Consider the following 20,793-nt stretch of genomic DNA (forward strand, 5'->3'; position numbering starts at 1 on the left):
CACAAGCTGCCAATTGAAAGCCAATGCCATTAGGTCTGGAATGTCAGTACGCTTGAAAAACCACCTTCAGTGACATAGAAAATGTGGCCTTATCTTCACAATAAGCCTTCCTTTGCATCTAAATTTTTATTAAGCTACCTACACCATATAATAAATTCATTTGACATTTATATTTATATTATATATGAGCCATGAGGTAGTTCTTTTTATGACCTTCTTCTGTCTTTCTTCTACTTCTTTTACTCTCACTTCTCACTTCTCTTTGCCTATAAGACAAGTATGTTTGCCATTTGTTCTTTTTTGTAGTTCTTTGAAAGATAATACAATCAACTTTTGGGTGACTTGGCCTGTTTAGAAGAGTTAGCCACATACTGATTTCTTATTTTAAAATAATTTATAGATTTTAATGAATGAGAAACATTATAGTAATATGTTTTGTCCCCACAACACTTTTAAGTTGCACAGTAACTTGCAGTTCTTATAACAGCTTTCATCAACAGAACACTCAACGGCTAGTGAGTATATCAAGGAAATCATTAAATAATGAATAATTATAGATAGGTTGTCTTACCATGATTTCTGTAATTTGTCAATTTACAACTTTATTGAATGATGAAGATTCCCAACAGAGAATAAAGTGACAGTGTTTGTTGAACCAATTTTTTCCCCTATTTTAATCAATAATTTCAGTAATTGTAGTCCCAGTTCCACTAAAATAAAAACAAAGTAAATAATTGCCTGGCACCTTATTTCTATCAATCTTATGTTGGAAAAAATTGCAGGTTACATTAAAAAGTTCTTCTAAGTGGTATAGGTGAAATTAGCCTTTATAAATTTATCATTTTTCTCAGAAATGTCTTCCCCTATTATGTGCATAGCTCTTAAAAGCAATGAGAAAGTGGATGATTTTTAATATTGTTTTGGGTGAGTTCCTATTGTGGCTCAATGGGTTAAGGGTCTATTGTCTCTGTGAGATGCGTGTTCAATCCATGGCCTCACTGAGTGGGTTAAAGATATGGCATTGCTACAAGCTGTGGCATAGTCACAGATGCAGCTTGGATAGGGCATTGCTGAGGCTATGGCATAGGCCACAGCTGCAGCCTGGATTTGACCCCTGGCTCAGGAACTTCCATATGCCACAAGTGTGGCTGAAATAAATAAATAAATAACTTTGGGGTATCTATGTAAATCATACTTTACAAAAAGTTGGATGTTGACTAATAGTTTTATTTTAATAATTCATTTTGTAATTACTATTCATGAAATATTTTTACCACAGACCACAGATATCATCCTGTTTAGACCATTATTTTGCAGATTACAGGGCTCTAATTCATAATTAACTAGCTATGTGGCCTTGGACAGGCTTTTTCACCTCACTCTGTCTTTTTTTCCTTAGCTATAAAATAAGGGTATTATACTGATCTCTAAGGTCCCTTCTAGGGTCATAATTTTGCAACTATTAAAATCCCAAAATGTACATGTTCAGATTTTGGCATTTATATAGTCTTTGAATTTCAGAGCTCTAAGGGACCTTAATGCCATTTAGTCCAACTCCCTCATTATGCAAATGAGAGAATTGAGCATTAGACCTTTTAAGCAATAGCTCACTGTCCTAAACTAAAATTTAATGTTCATCACGTTCTAAACTAGAAGAGTCACTAATGTTGGTAAGCAGCTATTTTTGTAACTTAAATGAAGCAACTTGTTGAGAATAGACAAGTATAAAATTTAAATATTTACCACCCCTCCAGGGGAATGTTATAATATATACACATGTAAAATTTTTTTTCTATATGTAATGAGGCCTTGTATTAAAAATTTTTAAAGGTTCCCATTTAACATCTTCTAAAACTGAAAGACAATTTGAACAATATGGACTGATAATTTCTAAAATTATTATTACTGCTAACTAGTGAAAATTTTATAAGGAAACTGCAAACATGCTGAATGTTAATGATTGCTATGTCAGGAAAGCTAAGTAATCTTTACCATAATTATCTAACATAGATACAGTTTTGATTGTGTGTGTATGTGTGTATGTGTGTATACATACTACCTACAGAGCAAATTGGGATTAAAAATGAATTGTAGAAGGTAAATTTCCTCTGAACATGGTGAAAAGTACATAAAAAGAATCTCAAGGGAGTGAAACAAAGAATAAATATCTAAATATATCCCTCATCCATTCTGCTGAAAACCCAACTCTTCCTCCATTCCAAAATTCTTGTTAGTCTACCCTACTTCAATATCCTAGCAGAATGATGAAGTTACAATTAACAGGAAAATAAGTGATTTTGATAGATTTTGATAGTGATTTTGAATTAATAGTGTGCTGTATAGTAAAAATGTTTGGAAAAAACATTTTAATAGTCTTTTATGGACAATGATTAGAACTGGAGAGAAAAGCAGGAAAACTAAATCCTGCTAAAAAGGAGCTGCACTTTGCTGAAACTTTTAAACTACCTGAAGTTTGTCTTAACTATGAAGTCTATTTGCTTGTCTTTATACTAAATTGATGGCATGGAAGTTAAATCTCTGGATTGAGATAGTCATGTTGAAAAATACTTTTGTGTCTCAAAAACAATATTATTTTTAGAGCTCAAAATTAAATATGTAAAATGTGATTTTTTTTAAGATTTTACTCCTATTCTTTGGCTTGTCAGTGGTGCAGGACTCACTGGCACATGATTATTTTTGTTTTAATGGGCTAGTTTTCCAGAGTAGGGATCAGATCAAATTTACTCGCATGTAGATCTGTGCATGTAAATTAATCTAAAACTGAATTGCGCAATTCTTTCCTGACTGATAGTTCTATTTAAATACACCTTGCCTATCTCTTGGCAAAAATGTATGTCCTCATAATGCATAAGTACTTCTTGGCTTTGATTTGAAGGAGGAGTCGATTTTACAAAGGCATATACATGTTGTCTAAGGCCTGTTAAAGAAATGTAGCAAATTAATCTTTAATGTGGCAAATTATTTAAGACTGAGTTAAATATTAACAAGGAATTCAGGGATTCTTTGCTTAATTCAGACTCTAGTTACAAGGATGAAGAGCTGATCAGAGATGTTTTTGAAATAAGAATGCACAAAAAGCCTTCTCAGTTGTTGGATCATCATGCTTTTTATTCAGCTGTTATTGTTTAATCATTTTCTTTAGGACATCATTTTCTATAACAGGTAGTTTTACAAGTTTAGAACAATTGCAAACATTGCAATACTAATGTTTTCTAATATTTTGTCCCCTCCTCTTAATGTTGATTCTGAATTGAATTGGGCAGGAAAATGGGATATATCAAAAACTTCACACTAATATCTGTTTTTATTCAAGTAGAAAATTGGAGTTTGGAGATTCAACCAGAGTTAAGTCCAAATAATGAAATTCCAATTAAAATTGCCATCATATTGAACTATTAAGACTTCCCTTCTGAAAGAATTAGCCATTACCTTTTCGCAGAACAGCTTAGCTTCTAAAATATAATATCTGAAATCCAAAGATCTTAAACACACTGAACCCAATTCAATACCCATGTAACTCTTTGAAATATCCCCTCTGGGTTTCAAAGGCTATGAACTGTGGCTAAGCAGAAAAAAAAAACAAAAAACAAAAAAACAAAAAAACAAAACTTTCATCAAGGAAGAGCCCATAATGCTCAATAGTCTGAAGTGAATCTGTCTATACATTATCACTCAATATAGGTAAAAAGCAGATTGATTTCAGGACAGAGAGAGAACGACCACTGCATAGGTGAAACTAATCACACATTTTAAACTGAATTTTTAAGCAGTTTCAGCAATACTATTTTTGCAAAAAGAAAGAAATATTGGAGCAAATTCAAGCTAAGACCTTAAGAAAACTTGACTTTAAAAGACATTGATTTTCTTTGTTTACCACTCCCAGAAGGTTTTTCTTTTTTTTCCTGAAATTGCAGAATATTAACTCTAAGATTAAAAAAATACATTAAGATGAAGATCAGGTATGTTTTGTCCTCTCCCATTTCTGTTTTAATCTCATATCTATAAGTGAGCCTAGTAGCTGTTGTAATATGTATGATTAAATAATTAGTTATGAAGAAAAGCAATCTCTTACAATGAAACCAGGCTTCTTGGTTAGACTCTCAGTCCTGCAACTCACTAGTGATATGACATTTGGCAAGACATTTAAGGTCCCTGTGCCTCAGTTTTCCTCATCTTTAAAAGGGCAATAATAATAATGACTGTCTCATAGCATTATTGTATTAAAAAAAAGTATGTGTACATGTGTCTGAGTTTATATATATACATATTTATGGCATTTACCAGGATTTTTTTCTTGAGATAATGCACATTCTCACACAGTACTTTCCAAAGTGCAGTGTGTACACACACCACCTGGAGATCTTTTTAAAATGTAGACACAATAGTCTGGTATGGGAACCTGAGATTCTGTATTTCTAACAAGCTCCCAGGCAATGTTGATCCTGCTAGTCTGGTAACTGCACTTTGAATAGCAGATTTCGAACAAATGTGTTGAGTAGCTGACCAAAATTGAGATAGAGCAGTGCAGCAACTGGCCATGAAGTATTAAGACATTAAAATAACTCACGATGATCTGTGTAAAAGCCTCAGTGAAGGTTCTGTTATATTTTCAGATATATCAAAATTTACTGTATCGAGTTTACTTTATATACGCTTTGAGATAAGTCTTGTACTGAGTGTAGAAAAACATTCTAGACAGTTTTGAAGTGTTAGTGTATACTCACTCGATTCTTCAACCAAAAGATTTTCTCTCCTACTGTCTCTTCACACACACACACACACACACACACACACACACACACACACAGAAGTATACACAACATCTTATATTTCAGACAATTTCTATTTCAAAAACAAAATATTCTATTTATATGTCACCATGTCACATCATCTAGGTGAGGATAAATGCTCTTTTTATTCTAGGTGTGCAGCTCTATACAGGCTGTCCATTTCTGGGAAACTAATGAGAACAAGAAGGCAGAGTGGGCATTAGCAAAGTAGACTAGCTGCCCAGTCAACTAATCCAGTCAGCAAACATCTTATATGCACATGAAGTCATTAAGTTTCCCATTACACACAAGCTGATTAAGACTCCTTCTGGATCATTGCTAGTGTTGATCTGATTTCTGTGAGCTATTATCAGCATAGAGAAGGTGCATAAAGGAAGTCAAGAAAATGACAAGTAAATGCAAAGAGTTTTCTATTGAATGTAGGGTGCTGGGCTTTTTTTTTTTTTTTTTTGACATAACCCAAGGCATGTGAAAGTTCCCAGGCCAGGGACTGAACCCATACCACAGCAGTGACCCAAGCCACTGCAATGACAATGCTGGATCCTTAACTCAATGTGCCACAGGAGAACTCCTGGGCTGTTTTATTTGACTACTTTTGCCTGTATCCAGAATAATCTGCTTTTTGTTTATGTTGACTAAGTCATAAAAAAGAAATGTCCTGTTGTTAAAGTCCTAATAGTTTTGAGAGAATATATTTGCTTAGCAATTCAATGTGGATGTATTCTATGATAAGAACTTTAATTGGGTAACTGCTGATTATGTGTGAATTTTATTTCTTTCTTTATTTCATTGCTTACTAAAATATCCCAGTTTGGTTTGAAAGAGTGAAGAATTATTGACTGATTATTTGGTCTTGCATAGTGTTTTATTATCATCATTCATTTTCTTTGCAATCTTTCCCTGTACTCTCCCCCCTCAGTTTGTTTTAGAGGCTCTATGCCTCAAGTCTAATGGACATAAAATGAAAGGAAGTCTGTGTTTTTAGCATGCATGATGTTTTCTGAATATAGATTTTGAGGGAAATTGTAGGCAGATGTGTTTTCATCTCTCATGGTATATGGCTTTTTCTATTCCACGGTAGAAATTAAAAGCAGCCAAGTTCTATTCACCATTGTGACTTATTTGAATTAAAACTTCATAGAGCTTAAAATATATTAATTGCTTTATTTATTTAAAATTATTTTAGAATTTTTAAATTATCAGAACTTTTCCCAGAGATGAATAGCTTATGATCTTAACAGCAGCCTCAATGGTAATCAGTCAAAAGTATGATGGTCATGTTGAAATTTATAGACTGTATACTTTGCTTTGTAAGTGGGTGGGCTGATATGTTAGAAGAGATCAGTTGAGAATATGTTACTGCTAATTTGTAAATCAGGCCTACCCTCACACTCCATAGGCATAAGTGCAAATAAATATTCCTCCCCAGGGTAAGGATTGAACATAAAGCAAACAAACTCTCTCAACAGGAAGAAATAAAAAGAATGCTTGCCATTTTTATAACTTCCACCATTTCAGAGATATAAACCATCTTTAATATTATGTTTTTATTGTATAAACATGGCAGCCCCATGCTTTTGCTCCATTACGAAAGCATTTCTTAGTAAATTATATTTCTTGAATGCTCTGTACAATGGCTGTATTATATGAGGCCAAGTCATTTTATTGGAATATTTTAAGGTGATTTATTGCAAGTAAATCCATAGCAAAATACCATTTCTTTATACAAAAAAAAGTCATAGGTGAGTACAAAAATATGTTTTTAATCAATGAAATTTGATTTAAAGTATTTAATCTTGATATTAGTAAAGAAATGTTCTATATCTGGAATGCTGGATGCCCTATTAGACTTCAGCCTGTGCTGATTTATAATGAGTAATTATCTAACAAAGATAGTGTGAGACATGCATGAGAGTTCTTGAAGCCATGATTTGCAGTTTTGACAAATTACTGTAGATTAAATGATAATGCCTCATTTATATTCTTTCTCCTTTTTCTTGAATCTATATCCTTAAGCAAATATAGAAATGGCTTTTAAGAGAAATATTCATGTGCATGGAAAAGTAAATGGTCCTTAGATGGATACATAAATTAATCCTTATTGTCCTCTTTAAGTTACTCCTTCCTGTTTTTGAAGGAAAGAATAATTTTGTTATGAAGTTAATAGATACACATATACTTGGTACTGTATATTCCATGGAAAGAACATAGTTAGGGATAAGGGGATCTGAGATATAGTCTAGATTCTGTCAATAACTCTTTGTGACCTTGAAGAGGTCAGTTATTTACTTTAGGCCCTTGTTACATATTTGTAAAATAACAGGCTTGGAATAGCTCTATAGTTTTGTGGTTCAATTTTTCCCATACATAATATATTCCACTTAAGTGGCAATAAAATTCTCTACTTTTTTACTGTTATATTATCTTAATTTATTTCTGTTGAATAACAACTATCATTAATACTTGTTTTTCATCCCAAAGATTGAATTTGAACTTTCTTTTTTAGCTAACAAAATGGTATGTAGTGTTAAATATACAATAACTTCAAGATGAGGGTGAAAACCTTAAGTACCTTAAAAACTCACCAGCCAAATACCTAGGAGAATATCTTACTCACCGGCTTAAGCCTTAACTGGTAGACAAAAAGATGTGATATAACTTTAAGAAATATTAGAGAAAATAAAGGAAATATTTTCAGAGATCAAAGGCAGCCATACAACTTTTTTTTTTTTAATATCATTGAACTATGGTACTATACATGTTGACTTCTTGTAAGTAATTCATAGGTACTGAATCAATCATGTATAAATTTAGGAAGATAGAACATTTCCTAGAGAATTCTGATAAATGTTAGGGTGCTTGCAGTAAAAAGTATTACCTAAGGAAAACCATTATAACTGAAAAATATTTATTTTTTCCATTTTAACACTTAAAAGGTAACTTAACCTATCAAAATTATTTTTCATGTAATAATTAATTCACAAATACAGGTGACACTCTGGTGCGGCTTTAAGAATGGAGGGAGGAGTTGGTAAAATATTAATTGTCTACATTTATTATCTGACAAATAGAATGGGCTCATGAAGGACACTATTCCACCATTGCCCACTGCCTTCTTGACTTTTATGTTTTTATCCTGTGGTTATTTTGACCACACAGCTTTCCTTAGATCTTCACTTAATAACACCAAATTTCACAATTTGCTTCTTAGGCACATATAAGATGATATACATGTGCCTTCATATAATTTTGGCAAATGTGTTTCATTCAGCGTTTTTTTTGTTGTTGTTGTTGTTTTTTGTTTGTTTGTTTTTTTCATTAGTTGGAGAAAATATTACCTAGCTAAATATTGGGATGAAAAATATACACTTTTCTCCCTATAAACCTGCTGAGGGCTTATGCTTTTTATGGGTTAATGATAAGCCTTACCTCCCACCTGTGGGTTGGTGAATAGAGATTTTTATTTCACTAGATTTCATTTGGGTAGGAAGGGATGATGTATGTAGTTAAAGACAAAGTTAATTATACACTGCTTTCTTTTTTAATATACCATGAAATAATCAGTTTATTCAGCACAGGCCTAGTAATAATGTTTAATGATTGTATTTTTGTTAGAGGATATAGTACAGATAAGAGAAAGTAACGAATACCCTTGCGTAAATATAGTTTCTCACTGGGAGCAATTAGGTACTCTACAACACAAATACACACACATATTTTTTTTTCAATTATGTTTTATATTTTGTGTTATCTCTGGAAAGATATACTTAAAGAGCCCATGAAAATATTATATTAAAGACTTATATTGGATATATGACATAATACTGAAGCCAAGTAACTTTAATATATTTTAAAATCCATTAAAATAGTTTCTAAGTAATCAGACACATACAATATGATCCAAGAACTTCTATTTTGTTCTCAGGCCATTAATGTGATGAAGTTAGGTTGAATTCTTGGTAGAGTTTCAAACACAATTTCTGATACCCTTAATACTTACCATCCAAAGACTAATTCAGAGGTCACTCCCATTGTCGTCACTTTGGTTTAATGGATTATTTGTAATTTATGTACTTAAAAGTCTTGGAATTCTCTAGTGGCTCAGTGGATTAAGGATCTGACATTGTCACTGCTATGGATCTGGTTACAGCTATGGCATACTTTAATCTAAGTTAGGCTATTCATCATGTTTAAAACCCAAGGTAATCTGAAATTTTCTCTAGAAATGATGGTGGCCTTCCTGTGATAGGTTTTTTTTAAGTCTGTGAAGATTTTAGTTTGATATAATATTTTCCATTTAAAAATGTGCATTACATAATGATAGCTAGTAAGCATTATTACTTCTTGATAACTCAATATTAAACAACAAAGCCATTTTTTTCTCTGAGATTATGATTTAATTTTGATGTCAACATTACTTGAGGGGTTGATTGCTGAATGATATTTCAAAGGAATTTCAAAAATTACTAATAATGCCTTAAATGTCATTATCTATAAATTTTTTTTCTGTTCTGCTTATTTTATAACTCAGTTGAAAACTAGTGGCGGGTTTTGCATTAAAACCTACGTAACAAATATCAACAATAAATACTGTAAGAAAGAAATTCTTTGGGTAGGAAGCTGATTTGTAAAAAGAAGGATAAATAAAGGAAATAAAAATTATAGCTAAAATATGCCTTAAGAAGATCAAGCTATGGTACTGACATCTGTTTTTTGAACATTATATAAAAATTGCTTCTTCTGAGCTTCTAGATTCCCTTTTTCAATCCAAGTATTTATCGAAGGCAGTGATATAGTGGTGAATCATTTTAGTAACATATTTTATATATATAATAACAAAAACAAAGCAGCAGGTTGAAAACTAAGTGTACCAGATTTTTATAGATTATAATTAAAGGTGAATAGTGCATTTAAATCCAGGAAATCTTATGACAATGCCTTTGAGTTACTGATAATAGCTTCCAGAACAAAGTAACACATCAAAGAAATGATAAACTGTAAATCACAAATAAAATATAATGAGTCCATTTTTATCCAATTTAAGATAAAGATGACTTGGACATTTGGGCAGAAGATTGCTGTCTGTCTTGAAATAATGAAGCTTCCTCAAATCTTAGAAATTTCCCTGGCTTTTATATGAGATCAAATCAGTCTAAATTATTAATTTATATACAATCAACTTAAAAATCTATGAACCTCCTATTTATTTTGGTTCAAAACATCATGAGTTGTTGCATATTTGATACCTACCTAAGTATCTGCTTATATGCATGTGCAGAGATATGAGTGGGATATACACTGTCTATTTATTTTGTAGAATGTGAATTTGTAACTCACTTCATGTATTCCTCCCATGACTTTAAAAATAAATCTCTTCTGCTTGTTAAATCAAGCTGTAAATACCTCATTTATTCTGCTACTACAGTAACTCATAAGAAGAGAAATGTTGCTTTTCCATATTTTACCTCTGGCCTCATTTTATGCCAGTGACTGCTGATTATAAGTACTATTAGTGAAACTGAAATCAGCATGGAGCACTCAAGTTGCTTTTCAAATAAAGTTCTTGTTTCAGCATTTAGTTTCCCAAAAGGCTTTTAATCAAGGTTATGGGAAAGTCCATAAACTTTCTGCTGAATATTTAACAAGCTGGAGGTCACTGCAAACATGTCTTATCAAGGGCAAGTGAAATGAGATTGTAATCAGGAAAATAGGAGACTTGATGATAAGCAAATCTTTGTCTCATAAAATCTAACAAAAAAATCAAAGTGACTCACATTTTCACCTTTCTTTTGTGGATTTAATTTTCTTGGTTTGAGCCATAATTTTCAAAAATGGTAAATAGGACTGAGTAATTCATTTGATTTGAATCGCTAGCTTTTCTTTAAGATGATGATTGTAATTAATTCTGCAAAATGGAAATACTAGCAGAATTTAACAAAGAAGTCTTCAAGTTTAATATTAAAAACATAATTCCTTTTGATAAAAATAAATTTATAAATGCCATGTAATATTTGTACATTTTCTAATTGACCTAACCTACTTTTACTACTAATACTTAGGTCAAAAATCTAACAAAACTATGTTTCTACCCTCAGAGGAATCAAAAGTTAAAAAAGAAAATAGAACCATATTTTAAAATACTTACATATTTCACCATTCTCAGAAATGAATGAATGAATGAATGGGCTTTCAATCTACCCTCATTGAAGTTCAAGTTACCTATATAGAGAAGTTGTCTTTAGCTGGGTCACATGGAAATGTAGAATGAAAATTTCAAATATATATATACTCTCCTAGCTAATTAACAAAAATCTATGTATGAGATTTAGCTTTCCTATACCTTCAAGTTTTAATCTACAGTAAAAATATAATACCATTTGTTGTTTATCTTCAAGTTGTATGTATAGGAGTAGGAACCTTATTCTTTTCTAAAGAGGAAGATTTTCTAAGGAAAAAAATAAGTAGCAGAAATGCAAATAGATTACAACTTCCTGTCTTTCTGGTTACGTATCTTTGGAACTCTTTTTCTAGCCGACTTCAAGTAGAATTGTGAGTAGCTAGGCCATAGATTGGTCTTTGAAATTAATCACTAAATTTTACTACTTGATCCAGTGGCTGGGTGAGGTAGGCAGATATTGGAGAATGGACATAAGTACATATAATATAGCCAGCCTGGCTTCTGCCATTTTGTCTAAGCAAATTCAAAACTGAAGAATTTTAAAGGACACAATTGATTTGTTGGGTTAGAAAAATTTTCAAATAATATTCTATTATTGCCCCAATACTTCCTATGAAGAATAGAAATGTGCATTTTAGGATGATATATAGTTGTGACTTTGAGGAAGTTATTTACTTGTGCTCCATCAAGTGTCTTCCTTTGTATAAATGTATATAATGATAATTCCTACCCCACTGGATTGCTTTCAAGATTAAATGACATAAGCATTTAGCACCATATCTGATATACTCAAAAACAACTCAGTAAGTGTTAATATTAACAGTGGATACTTTTCTAATCAGATTCAAGTAATGAACCCCCTCCACAGAATGATGAACATACATGAAATTGTCTTGCATCTGATTTCACAAATTCCATAATCCCTTTCAAGAATCAGTTGTCTTTGGCTTGATAAAGAAAGGACATAGGTTTTAGTTTACTCAGTTAGAGGAAGTCTCATTAACCATTTCGTATTCTCAGACCAGTCCACTCCAGTAAATAAATGGTCTCTCTGGTTCTTTTTTAGAAGATAATTGGAATACTGGAATTATTAAGAAATAAAGAGAATAATAAATGCCAATATATCCACTCTCATATTTTTTATTTTAATTTTTCAAATCTGATATGTGAAAAATGGTACCTGTTTTTGTTTTTATGTGCACTTCCTTGTTTACTAATAAGATTGAGTACTTTTTCAAAAATTCTTAAGTTATTACAGTTTGTTCCTTCTGAGGATTTCCTATTTAGAAATATTGCTGATTTGTCTATAATATTTTCTTATTTACTTTCAGGTTATTTATATAGTCTTAAAAACAAAACTTGCATATATGTGTATTGAATGTACCAAATTTTCCTCCCCATTTATCTTTTCTTAATGTATATTCTTTAAAAAATATATTGGTAGATATTACTGAGCTACCTAACATAAAGGATAAGCTAGTTTATGATCCCACTAAATGTGTATGAGTTTGCACTTTCTTTACACTTTTGCAGACACTGGATATTATTAGTGTGTTTAATTTTGCCAAAATGATATGTGAAAAACATCTCATTGATGTTTGAGTATAATTTTCCATATTTATGAGTGAGATAGAATATCTTACCATGTTTTAACATGTGTTCACCAGAATATTAATTTTGGCTATAAAAATTTCTCTTTATCATTATTACTTTTGTATATATTAGAGCTTTACCAATTACTTCATGTTTTTAAAAGGAAATTCTCAATTTCCCAATTATATAAAATTGGATGCATCAAAATTAATTTGCATTGTTAAACTCATACAGAAAACAGAAGAAACACCCCAAATGTTAGTGTTTGCCATAGTTTACTAGAATATATGTAATTATGAGAAATGTCTTTTTTATCAAAATTTTTACAGCATTATGTTTTATATAAATCTATATAGATTTTTATCTAGATAAAACATGTTTGGCATTAAAATATTTTTTAAAAGATTCCTGGCTAATTATATTTAAGCTAGGAAATGCCAATATTACAATGATATATTATGTACTACATACTTACGGAAGAATAGGGGAAAAAGATATCATTTACTAATTCAAAAGAAGTTTTAAATACTTTGATAGAATTTATTTTGCTACCATGACTTCTTTGATTGTGGCTATACTTATTTTAATCATGCAGGACCAATTTGAGAGATGCTATTTACAATACCAAACACGTTTTTAGAATTAACCTAAATTATGTGTCATCAAATAATGTGCCTGATGTTGTCATAGGTCAGCAGAGGACAATTTTAAATAGCAGCTATCTCATATAGACATAAACATACCAAACAATATTCAAGCTAGAACTTTGTTTGACATTCTATTTAAAGACCACATCAAAATGGTAAACTTCCTCTGCTCTTGATTGCTTTGAGTTCAAGAGGTATACAGGTTATAAAGCACTGTTTTCTTGTTGCTATAACTATTTTATTCTAAGGATACAGTCTATGTTGATGAATAATTCATCCAAATTATGTATATTAATGGAAGTATAGTGTAGATATGGCAAGTAGATTGTAATGAGACAATGCCATTTGGTTGAAATGATATGCAGGGTTTTTCTCCCTTAGGTCTGGAATACAAAAAAATTTCAAACTCCATGGTTCACAAAATTATGTTATAATGAATGCATTAAATTGAAATTATGCTTTGTTAAAAATTAGGTTAAAAGTAACAATGGCTAAACTCAAATGAAGATTTGGTCCTTAAGTCTATTTGATTAACATTACTCTTAGTTAATTGCTTTACTCTACATCATTTTGCTTGTGCTTATTCTATTTCAATTAGTGGACTCAACATTTGTATTTACTGAAAATTAATGCCAAGAAATTGCTTATTCAAGACTTATGCTTTGAAGTGTGAAATATCTATCTTTTTCCCAGCACTTTAAAAGACTTATCTTTTAATACTTTAAAATAAACATATATTTACACATAGGACTGGTGATAGCAGAGTTTAAACTAGAAATAAGACTGTAGTAATAGCTTTATTTACTTCATAAGGAATTTAGAAAGACAAAGATGTATCCATGATGGAATAAAGGCTTCCCTCCCTCTAATGGCATCAGTATAATTTATTTTTAAATAAGCCATCCTTTATGCATTTCAGGTTTTTTTTTCCCCCTATCATTGTTATTGGGGAAACTGGTAGGAAGGAATGTAATTAAGGGAAGAGAATCACACTTAGGGGTGATCAAGCGTGATTATCTCTTCTCTTCCCATTGCTTGCTGAGAGGCATACCTCCAGGTGTTTAGGTAGAGATAGTCATTTTCCTGGTAAATATAGAGAGTGACATTCTTGGCAACATACTGTCAATGTTGAGAATTAGTTGCACAGAGACAAAAGATATATTCTTATCATCTTTTCAATGTGAAATTGGTACTCAAATGGTATCCTTCATGCAGAATTGCCCCTGCAGTATCCGGTAAGAGAATTTTAATGCTACATCTGCAAGAAAAGGAGAATAAGAAAGGGGGTGAGGAAAAGATGGCTTTGATGAGAGATAGTCAATTCCTTTATGATATAAAGGAAAATATAATTTGTTATTATCATTAACTTATGCCAGTTTGGCTTAAGACCTTTAAGGACTTATTTGCCTGTATATCCATAAGTCCAAGCCTGATATTTATTATTATAAAATATAGTAGGGGCATACTAGAATTTTAGAAGAGCTATTTTGAAATCAACAATGCCAAAAAGTTATGAGACAATGAAACATAAGAGAATCTGCATACATAGTAGTAGTGCTTTCTTGAGGGATCGGCAGGTATTTGATGACATCGAAGGATACTGGTCTTTTATTAAAATAAAAATTCTCTGCTTTGGGAGTAAGAAAGAGGTATTTGCAGTATCTCTAAAAAGCAATGTAGAAGTTCCCATCATGGCGCAGTGGAAATGAATCTGACTAGGAACCATGAGGTTACATATTTGATCTCTGGCCTCGCTCAGTGGGTTAAGGATCTGGCATTGCCATGAGCTGTGGTGTAGGTCACAGATGTGGCTTGGATATGGCATTGCTGTGGCTGTGGTGTAGGCTGGCAGCTACAGCTCTGATTAGACCCCTAGCCTGGGAACCTCCATATGCCAAGGGTGTGGCCCCAAAAAGACAAAAAGACATGTACACACACACACACACACACACACACACACACACACACAACAATGTATATCTATGTAGTATTAGTTAGTAAGAAAAAGACAATTCAAAAAAGCCATTTATGGAATTCCTGCTGTGGTGCAGTGGTTCTGACTGCAGCAGCTGGGGTTGCTTTGGAGGTGTTGGTTTGATCCCAGCCTGGCACAGTGGGTTAAAGGATTTGGCATTGCTATACCAGTTCAGCTGCAGCTGGAATTCAGTTCTTGGCCCAGGCACTTCCATATGTTTTTGGTGGAGCCATAAACAAACAAATAAACAAACAAAGCCATTTATATTCTATAATTAGCTGTGGAAGTGGATAAAATCAGCAGATTACAGTTTAAATAACCTCAGTGGTTTTCTTTACTCCTGGTTGTTTTCTATAACTAATTTTAAAGCTAATAAAAATATGAAGCAGAAAGATTTTTAAATACACTACATTGCAAGAAATTGTCAGAGAAAATTTGAGTAGTTCAATGCTATGAAGACACTTCGGACATATATTTCTATTAGTCATACATATTTCTATTGAATAAATTGGCAAAATTACATGGTTGTACTTATTTTTCAAGGCAGTTAAGAGTTAACAGGAAACACAAATTAAACATGCTATCTCAGATGATTAATCAGATAAACTGATAGTAAACAAAAAAATGTTACTACTGTTTCTTTCTTTGTGTTGTTTACTGTATAACAGATCCAAAATTGTGGCCCATGAAGAAGCAAGGTGATAGCATTTGTGTTGCTTTGCTATCACTTCTAGATTAATTTAAATGTGCCTTTATGTTTTATTTCTCTTTTTAATTTATTTCACTTTGCTGTATTAGATTTCTTCCTCACCTTTTTGGTTTTGGTTATGGTGGGAAGAAAAATTTTGACCACTGCTAGGTGAAAAAGATACAGATCAGTAGTGGTTATCTAGTAGTGTTGACACCCAGAACATATAGGTCCTTCAATACTTTGATGATTGAGTCATTCACATTTGACTAATTGAATCTTTAAATAGTAATAATATATACATGACATAATTACAGCCACCTCTCAGATGTCGCTAGAGGAATTGTTCACACTCTGACTTATCTTGCCATCAATTAGTCAGAATTACTTTGTTGATAATATACTATATCTTAGGGAATTTTTCCTAGTTTAGAAAAAGAATGAGACAAATCCTGCCATTTAAAAGCACTCCAAATTCCCTAGAGCCCATTTGAGAAAAGGCATATATCACTAAATAATATAGAGAACTCAGCTCTGATATTTTATATTATTCTGGATGGTTAATCAAGGAGAGAGAGGAGAGCAGTAGAAGAGAACGGAGTCTGTTTATATTATTTTATGGTTCTGAACTTCTAGAGAAACAGATCTAACAACTTTATTCAATATATATCTAATTATTTCCAAAACTGTGCTGATAATCCATCATTTTACTATAGTGTTCATTCATTCATTTAACATATATTCATTGTTCAATTAATACATGGCTGACATTGTTTTAGTAACTGGACCAAACGAAGCAAAAGCCAACATTAAACTTCATAAAGCTTATTGTCTATTTCTCCTTTAGTCCAATAATTGTTTCTCTATATTTATATGTAGGATAATATTCATTTTTCTCTTTCAAACATAATCATATTTTAACTCATGTGATACATATGTTGACTGAAAAAAAGTACACAACCTAAAATTTACTGGTTATGTTTTATTTACAAATCTTACTGAGGACTATAGCCTAGGAGACAACCTCTCAGCTTTGAGAAAATGTTCCAAGGAGGTAAGGCAGAAGTCAGGATATATAGGAGTTTTTGCTAAAAAAAAGATATATTGGAACATTAAAAGATTACTGCTAATCATAGAAAACAGACATCTCAAGTTAATGATTTTAGTGTTTTTGTGTGTGGGAAGATGCAAGAGTCTGTGCTCATTGAAATTATTCCTTAAATATTCATCTTAACTACTTAAAGGTCAATATCCTGTTTTTATCCATCCTGAATTCCCCTTAGGGTACATAGTCTGGGGGTGGGGTGGGGGGAGTGCAGAGGCTTCATGGCAAGTGATGATGGCTTGATGGCAAGTAATATTCTGTTTACTGAAGTGGCAGCCAACCTTTTTTTTTTAATCTACATGTCTTGTAGAATATACTCTCTTTTATTACAGAGATGACTTACCCTTCAATAAAAAGTATTATATTTCAATTCTATAAGTAGGTATGAATTGTATAGCTCTTACATTTTCTAGCAGGAACATACACTCAGAAATGGCAAGTGTCTGGATTGCAAAGTTAGGTGAAATCTTACTCTGTAAATTAGCAAAGAGTCCTTATTTTCAGTACTCTAAATAACAAAGGAACCTAGGGTAAGAGATGTTTGTGTTTAAATAATTAGAATGTAGTATTTGGCAGTCTAATATTTTTAAAATATTTTTTAAATTCACTTTTAAAAGATATTTTAGGTTTACAAAATTATTGGGAAACTAGAACAGAGAATTCCCATATAACCTGCACCCAATTTCCCATCATGAATATCTGGCATTTGTATGGCCCATTTGTTATAATTAATGAATCAACATAGATCCATTCTTATTTACTAAAGTCCATGGTCTAGTTTTTACCTCATGTCATTTTCTGGCCCAGGATCTAATCTGAGATACCACATTGCACTTAGTTGTCTCCTTAGGCTCCTCTTGGCTGTGACAGTGTCTCAGATTTTTTGTTTTGCTTTTGAGGACATTTTGAGGATTATTGCTCAGATATTTTTGTAGAATGTCCCACAATTAGGATTTCTTTGATGCTTTCCTCATGATTGGGGTGAGTTGGTGGGATTTAGGGAGGAAGCCAATGGATATAAGTACCATTGTCACCACATCATATCAAGATTACACATTATCCACATGACTTATCACTGAGGATATTAATGTTGATCACTTGGCTTAGGTAGTGTTCTTCAGATTTATTCACTGTAAAGTTTCTCTTCTTTTCTCTTTGTATGCTCTGGACAGCTCACACTTCAGGATTAAGAAGTTACACTTCCTTGAGGGCAGAGTGCTTACATAAATTATTTGTAATTATTCTATTGGAGAGATTCCTCTTATCTCCTCTGTTTATTTATCCCTTCCTTATATCTAGTATGGACTCATGGATATATATTTTATACTAAAGGTTATATATCAATTCAACTTTATTTTGTTGCTCAAATTATTCCATCCTTGGACATTGGGTGCTTATTCAGGTTGACTTTTACATCCCTTTTACATGTACTCATCATTGTCATTTTTGAGCCACATATTTCCACTGACAAGTCTTCAAATTCACCCAATCTTTGTTCAGCCACATGGAGGTTACTGATCAGCCCATCAAAAGCATACTTCATTTCTGTTACAGTGGGATTTTTTTGTTGGTTTTTTTGTTTTTATGGTTGCGCTCATGGCACACAGACTTTCCTGGACCTACACTGCAGATGGGGTAATGTTGATCCTTTAACCCACTGGGCGGGGCCAGGAATTGAACCCATGCCTATGAAGGGACCTGAGCTGCTGCAGTTGGATTCTTAACCCACTGTGCCACAGTGGGAATTCCCCTGTTACAGTGTTTTTGTTTTCTAGCAATTCCTCTTGATTTTTCTTAGAGTTTGCTTCTCCATGTATTCAACAACCATTTGTTTTTATATGTTGTCCATTTTTTTTCTATTAGAATCCTTAATATGTTGACCACAGCAATTTTATTATTTTTTTAGATTTATTTTTATTGTAGTTGATTTACATTGTTCTGTCAAATTTTGCTGTACAGCAAAGTGACCTATATGGATTCTTTTTCTGCACATTATCCTCCATCATGTTCCATCGCAAATGACTAGGTATGGTTCCCTATGCTATACAGAAGGATCTCATTGCTTATCCACTCCAAATGCAATAGTTTGCATCTGCTAACCCTAAACTCCCAGTCCATCCCACACCCTACCCCTCCCACTTGGCAACCACAAGTCTGTTCACCATGTCCATGAGTTTGTTTCTTTTCTGTAGATAGTTCCATTTATGCCATATATTAGGTTCCAGATATACTGATATCATATGGTGTTGCGGAAACCGCAAAAACTGTGGTAATGGAAGGAGACAAACAGCACTTGGAGATATGGAAAAGCAAGGTTTATTCAGCACTGGTGCGGGCTCAAAGGAGTCACCTCCAGAGTCTGAGCACCAGGTCTTTGTTCTCAGTAACTTTTATACACTACAAGGTCTGGATTTTCCCATGTAAGCATCCCAGACCTCCCCCATCCCCAAGCAGACAGTGTTCCTCCCTAAGAAACTGAGCAAGCAAGGTTACAGAAGCAGAACTGATAAGCAATGCTGGGTACCTAAAGAGCAGGGGTGCTGGCTTGGAGAGGGAGCACACAGTTGTTACATTATTACAAGAAGGGTGGTAACGTGATTAGCACAGCTGGAAAGGCCTGCAGCTGCCTTCTTAGCCAAGGGGGGGGGTTGTTCTTTAGTTAAAACTCCATTTCATTCCCCCCTCTTGATGTTCAGGGTGCATCTGCACCCTTTACAGATCATCATGAGTCATAACCCTTTGATAGCCTCTAATAAGTAGCAGGTGGGAGGCTGTTTTTCTTTTAACCATGGTTTTTATAAAACCTTTTATAATATTTATCAGGAGAGGTACAAGGCAGGGAACAAGCAGGCACCCTGTGAGTATAACCCTGACTATTTTGACCATTGTCTTAATTCCTCCCAACCAAGAGAACCATTTACCAAAGAGACTGTCTGCATCTCATCCTTTCCAAGTTTGTACAGATACATGGGCAAGTTTAGTCATGCGGTCAGCAATTTCTTCTACCACCTTTCCAGTGTCATCTATTTGTAGACAGCAATTACTTAAGTTAAATTTCCCACAAACCCCTCCTTCAGAAGCAAGTAAATAATCCAAGGCCAAGCGATTTTGGTAGATTGCATTGTGCATTTTAGTTTGTTGTTGGGCCAATATAGTCAAGGCCCTTGCAGTGTCATTTGTTATAAGTTCCAAAACCGCCTGTAGTCTGATGATGCGGTTCAGCATATAGATAGGGGTGCGATACCCCCAAGAGCCATTCTCTGCCCAGGGGGCAGGTCCATAATATTGAATTATCCGTTCTGGGGGCCATTTATCATCTTTCCAGTCTCCAATTTGGAGAGCCCTCCAGTCTCTCTGGGCACCCTGTGCCCTATATATAGGAACCCCCAGTTGGTCCCCTAGTGACAGTGGGAGCAGGAAGAAGGAAGGTCTGATTATTTCCAGTACACATGCCCCAGCCTAATTTGGGGGGAGTATGGAATAGGCCATTTTTTCACAAATCCAATATAATCCCTTTGGTGCCCGCCACTGGATATTAGCACTGATATCTTCCCAGGCTTGTCAAAGGAGGGAAAAGTTAGACAGGGATTAGGTTTGGGCTCTGAGAGATTGGAGGATGACCACCATTGAGTCTTTCGGGCAGTCAGATTATAATACCTTAGGCCTAAACATGTTAGGCCTCGAACTGAAACATTAAACTGTCCTCCCCACCTCGCAAGACAATTTTTCCCTATAATAGCAGTTCTGAGGAGCCATACCCCATTGGTGAGTTGGGGGTATGCAGTCTCATTATGAG

At 33.3% G+C, this 20,793-nt stretch overlaps 1 protein-coding gene across 8 annotated transcripts in view; it reads left to right on the plus strand.

Moving 5' to 3' along the window:
• PCDH11X (protocadherin 11 X-linked) overlaps window positions 1-20,793 on the plus strand; it is a 729,120-nt gene that overhangs the window by 513,550 nt on the left and 194,777 nt on the right. The gene's annotated exons all lie outside the window — the stretch shown is intronic.

Source organism: Sus scrofa, chromosome X (assembly GCF_000003025.6).
Source record: "Sus scrofa isolate TJ Tabasco breed Duroc chromosome X, Sscrofa11.1, whole genome shotgun sequence".
NCBI lineage: Eukaryota > Metazoa > Chordata > Mammalia > Artiodactyla > Suidae > Sus > Sus scrofa.